Genomic DNA, 12,181 nt, shown 5'->3' on the forward strand with positions numbered 1-12,181 from the left:
ATCTGGTATTGGCAAATCTCTAGTCCTTTGCATCTACATAGCTGTGAGTGAGGCAGTGAATAAACAGATTTCATAGAAGACAGCTACAATGCCCCTATTGCAAAATAGATACGAATTGACTGACTTCTTACTTCGTACTACTTTGCAATATGTCTGGAAAAGTTCAAATGAAACTCTTTTGGAGATATACTTCATTTAAACTGCCAACAATATTATGAATGTATTCGACAAACAAGAGCAGAAATTGAAATGCAAGGTCATACCAAAGAGAACTTGAAGCTTTAACAAGAATTTTAGCTGAAGTGATTGGGGTCAGAACAGATTAATAGCTTAAACTTATTCTAATGTCTGGTTGCATGTTGTAAGATAAATTGTAAATTGTTCATCTTGTAGGTAGAAACAATTTTAATTATAATTCCATATTCTTTTTAAAACAAGACTGAAAAGCTGACAAATTTTAAAACACATCAACATATTTTGTGAAAATGAATTAATATCGTAGATATGAAGGATTTGTCAGTGTGTGAGAATGAGAGTAGAATGTTGAGATAATTGATATGCCTCCTTGGTTATATTTAGCAAACATTCTCTTCAAATTTTCAGAACAAATTACCTTGAACAACAACTGGTTGCATAATTGGTGAAAGTGGAAGCATGTCTTTTCTGAATTTATAATTTACTACAGTAACAAAATAAAATTAAGTAGCGAATCAAACTCATACTTGCCTTTGTGGTAGTACCATTCCCTTCTGAAAATTAGTAATTTTCCAATACTAATTGAGCTTTAATCCATTTATTCACTGAAAGACTCAGCCAAAATTGAATGTTTCCACATGGAAATGATTGAAGGACAATTCACCACTTCTGTTGGCATTCCTCTATATGCTATCTTAGTAGAGCTTGAACTAACATAAAATTAATAGATTAACAGCCTAGAAATTATTGCTGGTGATATTAGTGGGAGTAGCAAACACTATATTAGTGCAGGTGTTAACTAAGGGCTTAATACGTGCATTAAGATAATGGACAATGGAATATCAGACATATATACTAGGGGTGAAATTGGGCTCGGTAGCACCCATTTGAGCTACTGAGCTACAGCTGACACTATTTTGCAATTTTGGAACCTTAAGGGGTGCTATAGGACCCCTTAAGGTTCCAAAATTGCAAAATAGTGTCAGCTGTAGTTCAGTTCATAGTGTTGTGGTACCACTTTAACAGTCTGAGTACTTCATAGATCATCACAGGAAGTAAATCAACCAACACACGACAGCTCAGTTGAACTTGTGTTAGTCATCTAGTCACACATATATTATAGTGCTCTCTTGTAAACATATTACTTAATAATAAAGAACCCACTCTTTGATTACTTTTCAACTCAAGATTGTTTGGTACCTTATTGCTGAAGAAGGTAATAACAACAGGTAGCACTGTCCCCTCTAAGTCACAGGGTTTCACATTCAAGTCCCACTCCAGGGTTTGAGCATAAAAATCAAGGTGATGCTTCAATGCAGTACTGAGGGAGCGCTGCACTGTTGGAGGTGCTGTCTTGCAGATGAGTTGTTAAACCGAGGCCCCAACTGCCTGCTCAGGTGGATGTAAAGGACTCCTTGGCGCTATTTTGAAGAAGAGCAGGGGAGTTATCCCTGGTGTCCTGTTCAAGATTTATCCCTTAATCAACATCAAAAAGAAAAGACGATCTGGTTTATCACAGTGCTATTTGTGGGAGTTTGCTATGCACACATGACTGCTGTGTTTCCTGCATTATAACACCGGCTACAGTTTTTTTAAAAAGTACTTCATTGGCTGTAAAGTGCTTTGAGATGTCTGGTGGTCATGAAAGGTGCTTTATAAATGCAAGTTTTTCTTTTTTATATCAGTATTGTGACCATGAAACTACCAGATTATTTTGAAAACTCACTGGATTCTGTTATGACCAAGGCGGGAGCAATGCACTGTCAATTCAGTCCTATCACTCCAAAGGTCGCAGCATATTATTAAAATTTTCCCACCCAATCAGAAAACAGCCAAATTAAACACTCTAGTAACCCCCAGAATAAAACAGACCAAACCAGGTATCTTTAGACAACAAATTAACTATTTATGAAAAACTAAATCTTAAACACTATTAAGGTAAACCTATGACTAAAGACCTTATATTTTCTTATTTTAACCTAACTTCCCCCATTCACACACATACACTCAAAATCAACGGTCAACTGTTTTTTAAAACAGATGATTTTTAAATTAGCTGTTTCTTAAGAATAAATAAATAACTGGGTTATTAGTCTTTGTGGGTTACGTTCCTGATGTTTGAGGTATCCTAGTGAAAAAATAATCAAATGCCGCTCAAAGCCTCCATGTGGATTTGATGAAACAGTCCTGCAATAGATAGGCATTCAAAGCACTTCGGTTGCAGCAGGCGTCACACAGTTCTTTCAATGATGAGTAGATCTACTTGAATTTTAAAACCGACAGTCTCTCAGTCAAAACTTTACTGCGAATTCCAGAAAACACAATCCATCAAGAGAGATTCAATCTTGACGCAAAGACTTATTAGATTTGAAGTAAAGAAAATGAATTTTGCTATCTCCAGCAATACAAATAGTCTCTTCAAAGGGACTTTTCCTCCTTAGGCAATTAACATGGCCTGTAGCTCATTGTGGAATTTATGTTAACAGAAATAGACAGCTCTTTCCTCCAATAAGCACACTTTGCTGGTATCTCTCAAAACTGGTTTTGGCTGTGTTTTCACACAGTTAAATTGAAACATTATACCATGTGACCTCCTCACTCTCCTGCAGTTGCCTAGGTAGCAAGTGCAGCTGTGGCACACTGTTCTCAGAAATCTAAAACATCTCTCTCTCTGTCTTAAAGGCACACTTTTTCAAACAGAGGAGAAACAAAATACAGTTCGTGACAGCTTCACTAATGCCCTTTAGGGAAGGAAATTTGCCATCCTCAAGCTGGCCTAAATGTGACTCTAGACCCACAACAATGTGGTTGAATCTTGACTGCCCTCTGAAATAATCTAGCAAGCCACTCACTTGTATAGGAACGAGCAATAAATGCTGGCCTTGCCAGCGGCACCCATATCCCAGGAATGATTTTTTTTTAAATCCTGAGAGCAGCCAGTAGCCTCATACTCAGGGAGCCACTAAGCTCTGAAATAATAACCAAAAATGCTGGAAGTACACAGAAGGTCCGGTAGCATCATCATTATCAAATGTGATGACCTGAAACATTAACTCTGTTTCTCTCTCTCCACAGATGCTGCCAGACCTGCTCAGTATTTCCAGCATTTTCTATTCTTATTTCAGATTTCCAGCAGCCGCAGTATTTTGCTTTAGAGCCACTAAACCCTCCCGGGGTGACTCCTCAGCAATCCTAGTAATCTGTTGGAGAACAGATTGCTGAACCGGTGTGAAACCCCGGAGGGCCCTTTGAACACTGGTATCCAGAGCCATGATGGCAGCTGTCTGAGCTTCCACTGCAGCACTCAGACATTGGGTGGCTAATGAAGTAATTAAGGCTGCTAGTTCCTCCTTGGTACAACAGTGGACAGTATTACAGCATTTTCAGAAGTAAATCTCTTCCATTGTGACTGAAAACAATCAAAATGTTGTATTTTTCCAAACCTTGGCCAGCACCTTTAATTCCAAATTGCATTGCATTTGATATGAGTTGCATTACATGGCACAAGGAAATGCAAAAGGAAAAGTAAGGGAGAAAATAATGGGAGTTTACTTTAAAGATAAATTAAGTGAACTTTAAGGCCAAATTGGATGATTTCTTTGCTAGTACTATGCCATTTTTTCATATTTCATAATTATATGAAGAGCATACCAGACTGGAAGGGATAGAAATAACTAGGGCAGTGTATTATTTCCAAATGGAAGTAATTGATATAATGTGCAGCAATTAATTTACTTTACATAGTAGCTGCTTAAAATGATCAGATTTAATATTTTACAAAATGTATTAAACATTTCCATTAATATTCAGATTCTGAAAGTTCAGGACAATCTCCTGACACTTTTTTGAACAGACATTTATTTATGTAAAGCCAAGCTCGCTGCATCAGCCTCATGTTTTATATATGATGCTCATATCAAGATAAATTAAACACAATCTCTTTTTTGACAGTCAAACACATTTGGAAATCTTACAAGTAACATGCCAATATCTTTATCTGTTTCTTTAATTGGCACAACATTATTCATGCACTTCAGATATCTGATAGGTGAGCTGGTACCAGAATACAATGAAAAAGAAGTAACTTACCATTAAATATGCAGGAGATTGGTGTGCTGTGTCACCAGTAAAGAGATCCAGGTTAAAGTCTGAGTCTTAGTTGACATTTATATCCATGCTTCCTCCGCTGGTGAGCTATTAGTATCAATAAAGTTATTTGACACAGCACTGAGTACAAAGCAATAATCAAAATGAAAAACCACTTTTATAGCATTGTACAATTTGATCAGCACTTTTACTTACATTGAAATAAGATGATGTGATGTACATTGAAGGTAGAATTATTTGTGTGTCTTACATAACATCTTACATTGTTTCAGGGAAAAAAACCTACAATATTTTTATGCTAAGTGATTAGCATTTTATTTACCTGTAATATTGTCAAATTAATTTATAATGTTTCTTCTTCACACTAATATCATCAGTGTTTTCTTTTCTGCTATTGCAAACCCAGATTACATGTCAATAGAAACTCTTTAGTATGAATGTCTGTTAACCACCCTAGTTAGAATAGAAGCAAAATAATGTGGATGCTGGAAATCAGAAATAAAAACAAGAAATGCTGGAAATACTCAGCAGGTCTGGCAGCATCTGTGGAGAGAGAATAGAATTCATTTGTGGAATGTTTCATTCAATATGGTGGTCTTCTCTTCTGGGATCCTGAAAACATTTCAATAACCATTGAAGGTGTCCTGCTGATGCTAATTGTTGAAACAAATTTACCTGTACCACATAAATGTATGCTCATTCATTCATGAAGTGTGAACATAGAATAATGCACTCCAATAAGAATGCAATGCACAAATAGATTATTTGAGCAAAAAAACACTTTTGACAATGTGTTAACCCTAGAACACACTTAGGAACTTTACATCAGTACAGCATATTCATTTCTTTTCACGAAGATATCATGCAGGATCATAAAAATCAATTTACATCTTGTTGACTTTGCATCATCAGCATTAAAATTAAACCTGGTACAGATGTGATTTATTACTTCTAATGAGCATATCGTTTGAGTACAATTTTGTAGTTGGAATGCTAATAAAGTTTATTGGACCGTGTCTCCAAATGAATAACTTGTTGCTATTTTTTTACTTTTATTTTTCCTGCCAATTTTTCCCTAATACACTCCTGTTCAGAAAGCTATGAGTATTTATAAGGATTTGGTTCATAGGTTACTAGGAGTCCTCTAGTACCTCAGCCAAGTTGCCATTATTTATGCATGAACTTTGTCAGTAAGTGCTGGCAAACTGTTCAAATATAGATAGGATTAATGCCAGGTCAGATTCTGTCTACATGCATGCATTTCCAGCAGACGTTGATGGTCACAAGTGGGAACCCGAGCCAATTTTCTGCTCTCTAACACATTGGCATTGAGGCCAATTAATAACACTGCTTCCACTAATCTATCTAAGATCAGGTACCTGAACACAGACCATGCACTGAGCTTCCTCGTGTACCCAGCTCAGCTACCCACTGGATGAACTGAATGTACCATCAAGGAAGCATTCTAGTTGATGTTTTTAATCCACTGCCATTTAAAAAATACTACTGAATTCAAACTATGCCATAAAATGCAGAATTTCTTTACCCACCCAACTCCACTTTTACACCTAGAAGATATCAGCCTGGCTCTTTGAAACAGTTAAAGCTGTCACTCCTCCAGTTACAAAAAATTTGATTAATATCCTTTAGTTTTATTCCATCAATTTTTCCATACAATTGGATTCAATAGTGAGTACTCAACAACAACAAGAACTTGAATTTATATAGAATATGATAGAATTTTACATTATGTTTTAAAGTGAGGTAGTTCAATCTGAAACCAGGGTGTTAAATTTGAACAAAGGAAATTATGAAGGTATGAGGGGCAAATTGGCTGAGGTGGATTGGGAAAATACATTAAAAGGTATGACAGTAGATAGACAATGGATAGTCTTTAAAGAAATATTACATAGCTTACAGCAACTATTCATTCCTTCAAAGCACAAAAACCCCAAAACTAAAGGCAGTCAATCGTGGATAACAGAGGAAGTTAAGGATTGTATAAGATTAAAAGAAATAGGAGTAAATCTGAGGATTGGGAGGATTTTAGAATACAGCAAAGGAGGATGAAGAAACTATAAAGGGAGAATAGAATATGAACGTAAGCTAGCAAAAAATATAAAAATGGACGGTAAAAGCTTCTATAGGTATGTAAAAAAGAAACTTTTGGCTATGACAAATGTGGGTCCATTACAGGCCAAGTCAGGAGAATTTATAATGGGGAATAGAGAAATGGCAGTGAAGCTAAATTATTATTTTGTGTCTGTCTTCACTGAGGAAGATACCAGAAATCTCCCAGAATTAGAGAGCCAAGGGATCAGGGGGAATGAGGAATTGAAGGAAATTAGTATTAGTAAGAAGGTTGTATTGGAGAAATTAATGAGGCTGAAGGTTGATAAGTCCCCAGGGCCTGATATTCTACATCCAAGAGTGTTGAAAGAGGTAGCTATGGAGATAGTGGATGCATTGGTGATCATCTTCCAAAATTCTATAGATTCCAGAGCGGTTCCTGCAGATTGGAAGGTCGCAAACGTCACCCCACTTTTTAAGAAGGGAGGGAGAGGGAAAAAACAGGAATTACAGACCTGTTAGCCTTACATCTGTCAGTGGGAAAATGCTAGTATCTATTCTAAAGGATGTGATAAATGGACACATGGATAATAATGATCTGATTGGGCATAGTCAACCTGGATTTCTGAATGGGAAATCATGTTTGACAAACCTATTGGAATTTTTTGAAGATGTTACTACCAGAACTGATAATTTGGTGGACATTTGCATTTGTACATCAACATTGTAAGTTAGCAATCTATCAAGATTGTAATTATACCAAAGTTTTTACTTTTCATTATTGGGTTTTCAAAAAGCTTTTGATAAATCCCCCACAGGAGATTGGTTGGCAAAATTAAAGCACATGGGATAGGAGGTAATATTCTAGCATGGATTAAGGATTGGTTAACAAGCAGAAAACAGAGAGTAGGAATAAACGGGTCATTCTCGCGTTGGCAGGCTGTGACTAGTGGGGTATCACAGAGATCAATGCCTGGGCCCCAGCTGTTCACAATATATGTCAATGATTTGGATGTGGGAACCAAATGTAGTATTTCCAAGTTCGCAGATGACACAAAACTAGCTGGGAATGTGTGTTGAAAGGAAAATGCAAAGCGGCTTCAAGGGGATTTGGACAGACTTAGTGAGTAGGCAAGAACATGGCAGATGGAATATAATGTGGAAAAATGTGAAGGTATCCACTTTGGTTGGAGGAACAGATGTGCAGAGTATTTCTTAAATGGTAAGACATTAGAAAGTGTAGATGTACAAAGGGACCTGGGTGTCCTTGTCAATAAGTCGCTGAAAGCTAACATGCAGGTGCAGCAAGCAATTAAGAAGGCTGGTGGTATGTTAACCTTTACTGCAAGATGATTTGAGTACAGGAGTAGTGAAGTCTTGCTTCAATTGTATAGAACCTTGGTTAGACTGCATCTGGAGTACTGTGAGCAGTTTTGGTCCCCTTACCTTAGGAAGGATATAATTGCCATAGAGGGAGTGCAACGAAGATTCACCACTCTTGTTCCCGGGATGGTGAGACTGTCCTATGAAGAAAAATTGGGGAAACTGGGCCTGTATTCTCTAGAGTTTTGAAGAATGAGAGGTCATCTTATCAAAACCTACAAAATACTTAAAGGGATAGACAGGGTAGATGCAGCTAAGATGTTTCCCCTGGTTGGGGAGTCTAGAACCAGGGAACACAATTTCAAAATAAGGGGGAAGCCACTTAGGACAGAGATGAGGAGAAATTTCTTTACTCAGAGGGTTGTGAATCTTTGGAATTCTCTACCCAAGAGGGCTGTGGAAGCTTAGTCATTGAATATGTTTAAAGCAGAGACTGACAGATTTCTAAATATAAATGACCTTAGGGGATATGAGGATAGTGTGGGAAAAAGGCATTGAAGTGGATGATCAGCCCTGATTGTATTGAATGGTGGAGCAGGCTCGATGGACTGAATGGCCTACTCCTGCTCCTATGTTCCTACAATGTTTTTAATGTAGTAAAATGTCCCAAGCTCCTTAACAGGAGCATTATCAACCAAAATTTGGAACTGAGCCACATAAGGGAATCTGAGGACATGTAAACAAAAGTTTGGTCAAAGGGGTAGGTTTTAAGGAGCGAGGTAGAGAGTTTTACTGAGAGAATTCCAGATCTTACGGCTGAGGCAGCTGAAGGCATGGCTGCCAATGATGAAGTTATGAAAATCAGGGATGCACAAGAGGCCAGAATTGGAGGACAATATCGTGATATTATCGAACATTTTGGCTGAACAGTTACTAAGCCTGACTATGGAGGAGCAGAATTAGGAGTCACAGAGATGCAATCAATATCCAGTGCAGATTCAGCATTAGCCACGATGCTGAAGTATCATTGAATTTATGAGTATATCTCTTCCAGTGATAATTCAGCTTCTTCATACTGCCAGGAATAATAACCTTCATAAACTAATAATTAAAGTAGTGATATCAGCATTTGGTTTAAATATATATAATCCCAAAAACTATCAGAGATGATGGCCGGGATTTCATGTTGGACAGACGGGAGCTGGCCACCGACTGAAAAGTCAGTGGCGAACCCGCTTCCGCCTCGCCTGGGAACCCGACCCATATTTTACAGGTCCCCAGGCTTTAACTGTTCCGAGGCGGGACTTCCACCCGCTTGAGGGAGAAAGTTCCGCCTCACTGAGCTGCCGGCCAATCAGCGGGCTGACAGCTCTTAGGCCCAGCAGCGCCACCGGGAGCGGTGGCCACTGCAGCCCAGCTGACCGCAGAGGAAGACATGGAGCCAGGAGTCCAGATATGTTTTGGTTGCCTCGCTGGGGGTAATCAGTCGGGCCCTGGCGAGGCATGGGTGGTCAATTGGCGGGAAGGGGGGCATGTTGGGTCTTAGGGGTGGCTGGGGTAATGGGGGCGGCACTCTATCAGGCACCCTGTGCCCGATAAGCAGGGCACCCCCTCGCCTCCACCCAGAGACAATTGGAAGCCGCCTGCTTTTCCCAGGCGGCTTTTCCCTGCTCCAGGATGCCTGCTTGCCACGCATAAAATCTGTGTGGAGGCGGGCGAAGGCACTTAAGTTGCTGTTAAGGGCCTTGATTGGCCCTACGTAGAGGGGGGGCGTGGAGGTGGGAGCGGGTTTGGAAAGCCTCCCGGAGCCTCCCGCTCCATTTTACGCCACTCCCCCCACCCCCACCATCATCCGGCTTGTTGGGGTGACGTAAAATTCCGGCCGAAGAATTCAAAATGAAAAATGTTAATGTTAATTTTTTTTTAAGCTGATCTTTGAAAGGATCAGAATGTTTAAACTCCCTCTTTAAATATCAATCCTGTTTTGACCTGGTATTTTGTTGAGGAACCAATTTTGATATCTTTTCAATGGAGCAGTGCAGGACATTTTTGGCCAGTAACAACCTGACTGATAACAAGGATCTCTGCTTTCAAGGTGCATGTACTGCAATGTTTTCCCAGGAAATGCATCAAATGAACAGTCTACACGTTCTTGGCATCTTTGAAAGAAATTTAATTACCCGTGACCATATGAGTAGCATTTTGTCACATTCCCACTGCTTATGGAAGATTGATCCTTGTCTTTCATTAACCTTGTGCACATTTGCAACTGTCTACATTTCAGCTAGCCTGCATAATCCTCTAACATATTAAATAATGTAAGCAAAGCTACCCATGAGATTTAAGGCATGGTTTTAACCCTGCCTGCCGGTAGGAATAACAGCAACTTGTATTGATATAACACTTCCAAAGTAAAAAAAAGTCCCAAGGTGCTTCACAGGAGTGCTATCAAACAAAATTTGATACCAAACCACATAAGGAGATATTAGGGCAGATTACCAAAAGCTTGGTCAAAGAGGTAGGTTTAAGGAGCATCTGAAAGGTGGAAAAAAAGATAGAGAGGCAGAGAGGTTTAGGGAGGGAATTTCAGTGTTTAGGGCATAGGCGGCTGAAGGCATGACCACTAATGGTGGCATGTTTAAAATCAGGGAAGCTCAAGAGACCAGAATTGGGGAGCACAGATATCTCAGAAGGTTGGAGGGGAGATTACACAGATAGGGAGAGGTGAGGTCATAGAGGGATTCAAAAACAAGGATGACAATTTTAAAATCGAGGCATTGCTCAACCAGGAGCCAATGTAGGTCAGCGAGCACAGGGGTGGTGAATGAATGGGACTTGATGTGCATTCAAGTTTTGGATGAGTTCAAGTTTACGCAAGGTAGAATGTGGGAGGCTGGCCAGGAGTGCCTTAGAATAGTAGGGGGAAATTTTATCCTGGTGGCAGGGATCTCAATATCGGGAGGAACTGATGCTGAGTTCCCCACCAGCTCTTCTACAGAAGGCCCGCCGAATTAAGTGCCAACAGGGCCCTAAGGGTCAAAGACCCTGTCGCCAGAAGTCCTGCCTTTGCAGAGCCGTTGGCCAATCAGAGCGGCGGGCCTCAGTCGGACCCTCCCCTCCCCCCGATGCCGGGTCCTTTGTTCAGACACTAAGAGCCTTTAATGAGGGACCCACTCCATCGCAGTGCCCACCACCACCCCCCCCCCCCAACCCACCCCCCACCCCCGGAGCTGGGAAGCAGCTCGCACGGATTTCTGTGTCGTGCTTCCCATGCGGTGACAGGGCTGCCCGCTGCACAGCTAATTGCAGCTGCAGAAGGAAGAGGCCCCTAATTGGAGGTTAATTACCCAGTTACGGGCCTTCCTGCCCCGGATTAAATTTTGGCAGAGGCGAGATGGACCCCCGCCACCATCCCACCCAATTTTATGCTCTCCCTGCCTCCAAATCCACCGCAGGGGAGAGCATAAAATTTCTCCCTCAGAGTCTAGAAAAAACAGCAGTGTGAATGAGGGTTTCAGCAGTAGATGAACTGAGGCAGATGCAGTCGGACGATGTTCAGGAGGTGGAAACAGATGGTCTTGGTGATGGCACAGATATGTGGTCGGAAGCTCATCTGGGGGTCAAATATGACACCGAGGTTGCGAACAGTTTGGTTGAGTCTCAGACAATTGCCAGGGAGAGGGATGGAGCCGGTGGCTAGGGAACAGAATTTCTGGTGGGGACCGAAGACAATGGCTTTGGTCTTCCCACTATTGGGTGGGTGGGTAGCTAACATGGCAACTGCATGCTTCCTGCTGTGTTCCCAACATCCTCCCACCCGCCACCATATAATGGCACAGTTTTTTTGATTTGAGAGAGCCAAGGGTTGTCAACTCTTTTTGGAGGTATCCTGGAGATTTGATCATGTAACACTCTGGCCAAGTGACATCTGCAACATTGCATCTCTCTCCCTCCTATCTCCTTGGGCTCTGTTTTTTGACTCATGTTCTGCATGCAGGTCACAACTCTGAACTAGGAACCGCAATCAGTGCTGATCTGTACTTGGACTCCATACATTAGAAGTGGCCAGCAGACCGACCTGAACCAAACCACGGGATTCAGTGTTTGGAGCAATTCTCACAAGGCATATTGTCCTAAACTGAGCTCAGCACCAACCTTTCTAAATTATTTTGTGGGTTCAGATTCAATAATGGAGCGTTTTCATAGAATGATAGGAATTACAGCACAGGAAGAGGGCATTCGGCACCCTGCAATGGTGCTGGTGCTCCGTCCTGTAAGCCCATTCCCCTCAGATCCTTTTATATTTATCTGTTCAAATATTTATCCCATTTCCTTTTAATTGATATTTTAGTTTCTACCTCAATAACCACTTGTATTGAATCATTCCATAGTCTGCTAGTCTACAGTTCACAAACCACCTTCTCCCCTGGTTCTTGCAATGAGAATCCTTGATCTCCATTTCCTTGTTCCACATTCAGCAACCAGT

The sequence above is a fragment of the Heterodontus francisci genome, chromosome 27, assembly GCF_036365525.1.
Source record: "Heterodontus francisci isolate sHetFra1 chromosome 27, sHetFra1.hap1, whole genome shotgun sequence".
NCBI classification, from domain to species: Eukaryota; Metazoa; Chordata; class Chondrichthyes; order Heterodontiformes; family Heterodontidae; genus Heterodontus; species Heterodontus francisci.